Genomic DNA, 8322 nt, shown 5'->3' on the forward strand with positions numbered 1-8322 from the left:
CACTGATCTCTCCTGTTGCCAACTCCTTTATGGATCCAGACCACATTCATGGCTGGACTGTCTCTGTTTCTTGGCTCTTCACCATCTTCTGCCATGTGTCCCTTGCCCAAAGTGTGATAACAAGGACATCTTATAAAAAGCTAGGCGTGGACGAACCTGGGATTACATAATTCAGTACATTCAGTTGGTTGAAGATGAGGACTCTGCTCACAATAGCAAGCTCCTGACCTGAAAGCTAAGGCAGGCTGGATCAGGGTCCTCAGCCCAGCTTGGGTAACTTCACTTACACTTGAGCTCAGGGGATGGTTTTCCTAAAGGCTATCATCCCAAAGCCTGGGACCATCTCACCAGGAATGTGATGGCGACTACACTGGTTAAACAGAGAGAATGGGGAAATGTTATTTTCAAAAGCATGCAGTCTACAGCCATGCCACCCTGAACAAGCCCGATCCCATCTGATCTCGGAAGCTAAGCAGGGTGGGGCCTGGTTAGTACTTGCATGGGAGACCACCTAGGAAGACCAGGTGCTGTAGGCGTAAAAAATAAAAAAAATAAGGGATTGTAAGCTGACAAGGTCCTTGCAATCTGTGAGGTCAACCAAGACTTGCCTCTCCTAAAAAATAAAATAAAATAAAATAAAAAAAGCATGCAAGAAGTAAAACAAAAACAAAAATTGGTGACACAGATCTGTGAATCCTGCTGGTGAGTTTTCCAGCCATTTGCTGTCTCTTCCAGGACCACTATCTAATGATCTGGAAATACTTACTGAGGACTGAAAGGTCAATCAGTCATAAGAGAAGGTGAAATCATGGATGTTCACAGAGTGCTCTACAGACAGTAAAAGACAAGGTCGCCCGGGAGAGTAGAGGCTTTAGTCAACAGGGGACACTGTTGATGGAATCACCTTCGTGCTTGGAGTTGATCCTGAATTAACCAGGGACTTATGATGGTTCTATGGCCAAGAGCATGTGAGACAAAGCATTACAAGCTGCAGTACAAGTATGTTCCTGGGAATGTGTTTATCAAATTTTTTAATATCGAAACATTTAAAACTTAAGCCCTAGCCCTTTAGTCTCTGATGTCTGCTTCTCTATTCTCCAACTGCAGCAGTGTAGTTTATTTTACACTGTATGAGTTGATCTCATTAGGAAAATATATCCCCAGTTATTTTATTGGACTGGAAGCTACGAAAACTGTCTTATTTATCTTTGTATCCCAAACAACTGGCAATATATGTTTAGTGAATGAATGAATGAATGAATGAAACATTGTTTTCCTTCAAAAACGTCTCTCCCAGAAAATTCCTCAATGTCTGACTGTTTTATAGCTTGTCCCACAAACATATCAAGCCCACTCCTGCAATTCTGTCTTTCCTCATCTATGTGCAAACATGCTGAGTCCATATGATGTTTCTGGTCTTGAAATCTAAAAGTCTAGCTGTTTCTTATTCTGCCAGGTGAGGCCATCATGAGCGGTACTACCAAGGGCCTTTCCTGAGTTACAAGGCCCTGGACCTGCAATGTTTCAGACAGAAATTCTGTAACCCTGGCAACTATGCAATTGCTAATGTCATTAATAATGCTGCTACTGTTTATCGATCCTTTAGTCTAAGAACTGGCATTGTGCAAAATGTTCCTCATATACTTTCTCCTTTAATTTTTTTAACCACTGTATAATTAGTGTCATCACTATCCTTATTTTCCAGAAAAGGAAACTGAGACTCAGATAGGTTTGGTGACTTACCCAAGGTCACAAGTTGAGTCAGAAAAGTGGGGAGAAGCTAGTCGAATGATAGCAAACATTTGAACCCAAGTCCAGGTGATTCTAGGGTTCAAGTCCCCACCCTTGAATGATATTATGTCCCACAGTCACAAGCACACACGTTTACTGAAAGCTTATAACGTCCTGGACGTCATGCTCAATGCTTAATGCAAGTTATTTTATTTAATCCTCCAAGGAAGCACTATAGGAGCAAGCGCTAAATTTTGGTGCAGGAAGCAGTCAAAGGGGAATGCGAGAGAAATGGAGCTTAGTGTCAGACACAAGGGCACTTCTGGGGCCACCCGAGGAAGGTGCTACCATAAGATCAGGGGCTGAGGGGACCTGGAGCAACTGGGAGGTGAGGCACAAAATGTGTTGGCGTGCACAGTTTGGCATGAGGATGGAGAGGACTTCGAGTGTGCTGGAACCCCACACTTTCATGTGTTACTGGTTGCCTATGGAAGCAAGATAGATAGATTCAAAGGGCCAGGCTGTACCAACACTGCAGGAACATCTCCTGCTGGGTCCACCTGCCATGGTCTCTCCTTTTTAGGGCTGGCCGGGTGCCACACACCTTCACTGTAGGCTCTTTACTTACATGAGAACATGCAAGGACAGGGCAACGGGGTACAGCAGGTCCTACATTGATTTGGTCCAGATACCCTAAGTTCCTTTGCTAGTTCAGTCTCATACCAGCTATAGCATCTTTAGGAACTAATTTAACCTCTCTAAACCCTGTTTTTTTTTTTTTTCAATTATCAATGAGAAAATGATACCTACTTCATAGGATAGTTGAAGGAGGACACGAGGTACCATATGGGAAGCATTTAGTCCAATGTGCACATGGAAGGCATTTAATAAATATTAACTTCCATCTCCAGCTGGCCTTCTATAACTTCCCTTTCCATTCTATCCTTCAATTATTCACGCACTTGATTCTATGTCTCCGACTAAGTTGTGAATTCTTTCAGGGGAAAGACTATGTCTTTTATTGTCTTGGTTCATTCATTTATTCATTCAACATATACTATATGTTAAGCACAGTTTACCCACAGTTGACATTATGGCTTTGATCACTTGGTAAAAATAATGAATACTATGTGATTGATTTTTTTAAAAAAAGAAAATCCTTCACAAGTGTGAAACTATGTCAAACTCAGTTTATACATCAGAAAAATGTTGCATGAAAAGTCTTCAGAGTGTGTGACATTGTCAAACAATGGATCAGCACACTGAACAGTTAAAAGGAGTCATTCCCAGGGGGATTTTCACTTTCCTGCCTTATTGAATACACTCTTAACCCCACCACTGGCACCTGTTGGAGGAGTAAGTAGTTCAATCAGGCTCACATACGAGCTTGTCAAGTTTTTTAAATTAAAAAAAATATTTTTCAATTACTGGAAGATCTCACATTCACTTACAAAAAAATGTTTTAATAAAAATAAAAAAGAAGACGCATTTAAACCATTTCTAATTCTTCCATGTAGAGGCACCCATTGTTCGCACTTTGATATAAATCCTTCTAGATTTTTGAAATGTGCTTGTGGGTGTATTATATATGCCTAAAATAGGATTATGCTACGTAATATTAGTGTGTCTTTCATCATTCTAATTTCCACGTTGGATTCCATCAATCTCTATTTGTTTATCAAAAAGAAGAAGAAAGAGGAATTTTCATATTAAAGTGAAGTCAAGCATGGCAGTGTTTATGTGACTTGAGCTCTTGGCTAAAGCTTGTGTCAGCAAGTATCTGTCCTCGTGCGCAGAGAGGAAGGTGTGTATGTACTCTAAACCATCTCGCAAATGTGGTTTCATTGCAAATACTATTCTCTTACATCCTACTTCATTCTAAGTCCTTTTCTCCTTCTCTCTCCCATTCTTGGCACTTCCTTCTCTCTTGCCTGCTGAGAGTTACAAGGACATTAGCTGCGTCACCTCCAAAAAAGGTCAAGTCAATCGAGATCTTTGCTCTGCGAACGCGTCTGCCTACAGCTCTCATGCTGACATGTGCTGCTGCAGACGGTCTCACTGGGGTGGATGCTGTGCTGTGCAAAAGGAGCCAAGCCAAGGACATTATGTTCTGCCCATGATCAAATCCCATTAAATGGTGAATTCTTCAATTCAAAAGTTTGAATAGGATGGTACTTTAAAAAGAACTCCAGCTGGTTAAATTTAAGAGCCTGAAAAAATTCCATTCTAATAATACATTCTGGCTCTGGGCCCACCCCATCCTTTAGCTGGGGGAATCGGATGAAATTTCATTCACTTTGGGCTACATCTCAGTGTCACAAGCTTCTTTGCTCGTGTTGGCCTGGGTAGGCCTGGATGGCTTAATGAGATGAGCAGCTTCCGGTGTGTCTCTGGCTGTTGAAGCAGCCTCGTGCTTGCTAATGCATTTTCAGAGGTTGACTTGGCAAGAACTATTACTATTTTTGTACGTGGTTTGGCTTCTTCAGTCATCAACCTGGCATTTCTCCCCACTAGACCCCATCACATCCATCCGCCCCATCTTTTGTTTGTAAACTATTTGCCAAAGAAAGTTCATCCTCCCTGCATCTCGTTAATGCCTACCAGGAATTTCCTCTGGTTATGTTTATTGACTCAACTAGTAGGTATTTTCAGGATGTTTACTAGTATTTTCCTAGTTCCTTCAAGTCTTAACTTCCCAGAGCACACACCTAGTCCCAGACCCTTTTATTGCTTAGTTCACGAGTGCAAGTCGGCAAACGATTCAGAAGCACCTTCCATGGCAGAACACTCTTCCAGGTCCCTGGGTGAAGAAAAGTAGGAGAAATTTCCAATCCCATGAGTTCAAAAGCCGGCTGTGCCCAGCTCTCCCCACATCTGTCCAGGCTGACTTATTCTCCCCCTCCTAGATTTTAATCCTTGCCAATCATCTGCTATGAGCCTATAGCAATCTCAAGCCTCCCAACTTTTTTAAGGTGTAAACCTCATCCATCCCACTTTATAGATGTGCAAACTGGGGCTCAGAGAATAAGAAATTTGACCAGGATGACACAATTAATAAGTGAAAGAGCCAGATTCAAACACGAGTAAACTGACTCCAAGTCTCACACTCTTTCCCACGAAATTATATCACTTCCTACTGCAGGAGAGAACAAGTGTGTGTGTGTGTGTGTGTGTGTGTGTGTGTGTGCGCGCGCGCGCGTGTGTGTGTATGTGTGTGTGTAGCAGTGGGGGAATCTGGGATAGTCTACTAGAGGAGGTAGGACTAAGTTTACTTTTCTAAGGACCTCCCTGCTTTGCCACCTCAAGGACTTATTCTTAGCCAGGGGGAAGAGTTCATGAAGGCCATTATCCTCGAGAAGCACAGCCTAGCCTAGCTGCTCAGGGATTTCCCAGGCTTGGTCTGTGAAAGAAACTATCCTCACACACATGCACACACCTCTGGCCTCGCCTTCCCTGGGTGTAGGTCTGTCTGACGCTTGGCAGGTGTCCCTTCCTACAGGCCGCCTGCCCCAGGTAGCTTGGCTCCTCACAGAACCTGGACCCTTTCATAGCATCGTTGTACAGTAGAGGCTGGGAAGAGACAGAACTGGGCCTAGGTCATCCAGGCTGGAATGTTCTGGAAGATAGGAACTGGTGAGAATGAACATTTAACTTTCCACAGTATGTATGTTTGTAGCGTCTGGATTTTAACAACAAAATATGACATTCATAGTATGTGAGAAGCACTTTAATGCACGATTACACACCCAGAACCCAGAGTCGAAACGCATAGGTCACATCTGAGTTCTACTACTTGTGCCTGTTGCTTACACTTGCTCTACTTCAGTTATCCTGTATCTAGAAGTATAATAATAACACCTCCCTCTAAGGCTTGTTGTGAGAATTAAACGAGATAAGGAATGGAAAGTTTTAGTGCACTTTGGGCATAAAGAATACACTTAACTAACTTTACTATTTATTATTATTGTTAGTGATATTTCAAAACAATAAAGTTTAATGAAAGTTGGGGAGGCAGCCAGCGACTCCCCAAGACACAGAAGCTGCTGGATTAAGAACACAGCTGGAACTCAAACCAATTGTCCTTTTCCTGCACCCACATCCTTCAGCTTTTTCTCAGCCTCTTCTCATTTTCCTGAAACTTCAACTTCCCAGGGAATGGGACAGTGAAAGAGGCAGAGATGGAACCAAGGGAAAGACTACAGGGGCCCCAAGTTGAAAGGAGAAATGTTGATAGAAATGGCTTGTGCAGGTTAAGTGTGCAGAGCTAAGTGTTTTTTGTTTTGCTTTGTTTTTTTAATGAACTGTGAATGCTTCAGCGTCAGCTTGTCATAAAATCACTGGGTGCTCCATGAGAGGGGGGCTTTCCCAGTGCTGGTTTGAGCTCTCCAGAACATAGTGGCATCAGGAAAACTGAAAATGGAAACTGGCCAATCATGCGTGCGCATGGCTACACCATCAGCTCTTTCTCCTCAGCTCCCTCCTCTGTCGCAGGGAGCCACAGAGAGGAAAATCTAATCGGATCGCCGAGTTTCAAAATTTGCTCAGCAGGGATAAAAACAAACTCCCAACACCCACATACTTGATCAATTTACGTTTATCCTTTAATCGAATAAACCTCAGCCCTGCAATCAGAAAGAAAAATATTTTGCTAAGCGTTTCATTTCTCCAATGATTCATCTAGCAGTGGTCTCAAAGCTGACATGATGAGAATGAAGTATTTAATGCTGAAATAATTTTTATGACCGCATCACAAGAGTCTGGAATGGCTTTTAAGGTACATCATATTTTAATCACAAGCACACATAAAGCATATATCGCTTGAAAACTTTGGAGAAGCTTACATTGGAATGCCAGAATCATAATGCCATTATCAAGAAAGGAAGGACTGGTTTTCTTTCTTTTTTTCTTTTAGTTCATAACTCCTTCAGTGTTCTTGGTTAGCCTGATAGACTTGGAAGAGAATGTGTTATAGAAAGAAAGTAACAAAAAGTACATCCAAAAGGAGATTTTGAAGCGGCAAATACCCAGAGGCGCTAAAATAGGTAACCTCATCATCTTATGTCACTTCTGAGCTGATGGGAAGTTCTCCTTCAAACAATCAGAAAGATTTCCGGAAGCCAAGGACATCAGCAGCATTTCCAGGGCCCCTGCCCATAGCCAGTGCCTTTCACTGGTTTGGTCTAGACTTAGGATCCCTGTCCTCTAGGGAGGGCAGGCAATAAAACTACTATCACGGTCCCTGTTGCTGGGGCTCAAGTCACCCTCACCCTAGCCAGTTGCCATGTAGGTTCAGGAAAACAGGAAGGAAAAGGCAAAGAGAAATAGGTCAGGGAAGAAGGAAAATGGGCAAGAGGAAGAGGAGGGGCTCTAAAGAGGGTTTCAAGAAGGCAGGATGATGTGGTGAGAAAATCCAAACTTTGGAAGCAGACGAACTTGGGTTTAAATCCTAAGTGTGCCATCTCTCAACAGTGTGGTCTGGGATCAGCTACTTCACCTGTCTAAGCTTCATCTTCTCTATCGTAAAACAAGGGAAAATACCTGGTGTGTTGGGCTGTCATGAGAATTAATGTAAAGACTTTAGGACAGCACCTGAAATATAATAGGTACACAATAAATATTAGTCCTCATATTTCCTCTTGTCCTCCAGCCTTTCCAAACATGAGAAAATGGAATGTGTCACTCAATTGAAATCTTGTCCCTCAACTCTGAAACCCCTCCATGGTGTACCCTTGTTTACAGAATGAAGCCCCAGCTTCCTGGCAAAGCATCACAGCTCTGCAGAACTCAGTCCCAGGCTGGCATAAATAGCCATCTTTCCTGCTACATGCATCTGAGCACCTTACACTCCATCACTACCAGATTATTCCACCGCCCTCTCACTTCTCCCCTTATACTTGTATTGCTGTCCTTAGCTTGAGATTCCTGTCTCTCCTTATTTATTAATGGAAATCCTACAGTTTCCCCCACCTTCCCATCTCATTTGTTGGGCAACTGTGCTGCACCCGATACTCTTCTAGAAGGCAGAAAAACAAAGACAAAGATGGCTGGCCCTGATTTGAGTGAGTGTCTGGGGTGAAGGTGTGTGGGAGGGGGATAGACTTTTTAACGAAAGCTTTGATATAAGCAAGGGAGCAAGGAATTCTGCTGGAAGAAATGAGAGCAAAGAAGAGATACAGAAAGGGGGAAGCGATCGAGTTGGGCTGTGAAGATTGTGTAGGGGAGTTTTAAGAAGGGAGAAGGATGTGGTGCAGTGGTCACAAAGGCAATCGAAAGAACATTATTTCCAGAGAGTGAAACTCTTGTATCATACTCTGTAGCTAGAGAAAAATAGAGTAGGGAAGATCAAATGGGAAGGAATGGCTGGGAGATGGTGTGGGTGGGGTAAGCAGTTCTAAAGCACATGACAGTGCACAGATCTAACCTCACCAAATTCATAGCTGCGCAGCCCAGGGCAATTCCCTCACCTCTCTAAGCTCCAGTTCGCTCTTCTGTAAAGTGAGGGTAAAACTAGCACCTGGCCAGATGAATGTGTAAGGATGAATAGGATGATCCCTGTAATATTCTCACAGAGACTGTGGCAACAAAGAAAGT

At 42.9% G+C, this 8322-nt stretch overlaps 1 non-coding gene across 1 annotated transcript; it reads left to right on the plus strand.

The window, feature by feature from the left end:
* The first annotated feature begins 417 nt into the window (after nucleotides 1–417).
* On the plus strand, nucleotides 418–536 carry LOC111735997. The gene has a single exon (XR_002779059.1). It is a non-coding gene; the product is annotated as a 5S ribosomal RNA (ribosomal RNA).
* Nucleotides 537–8322: the final 7786 nt, after the last annotated feature.

The sequence above is a fragment of the Pteropus vampyrus genome, unplaced genomic scaffold (assembly GCF_000151845.1).
Source record: "Pteropus vampyrus isolate Shadow unplaced genomic scaffold, Pvam_2.0 Scaffold16, whole genome shotgun sequence".
NCBI classification, from domain to species: domain Eukaryota; kingdom Metazoa; phylum Chordata; class Mammalia; order Chiroptera; family Pteropodidae; genus Pteropus; species Pteropus vampyrus.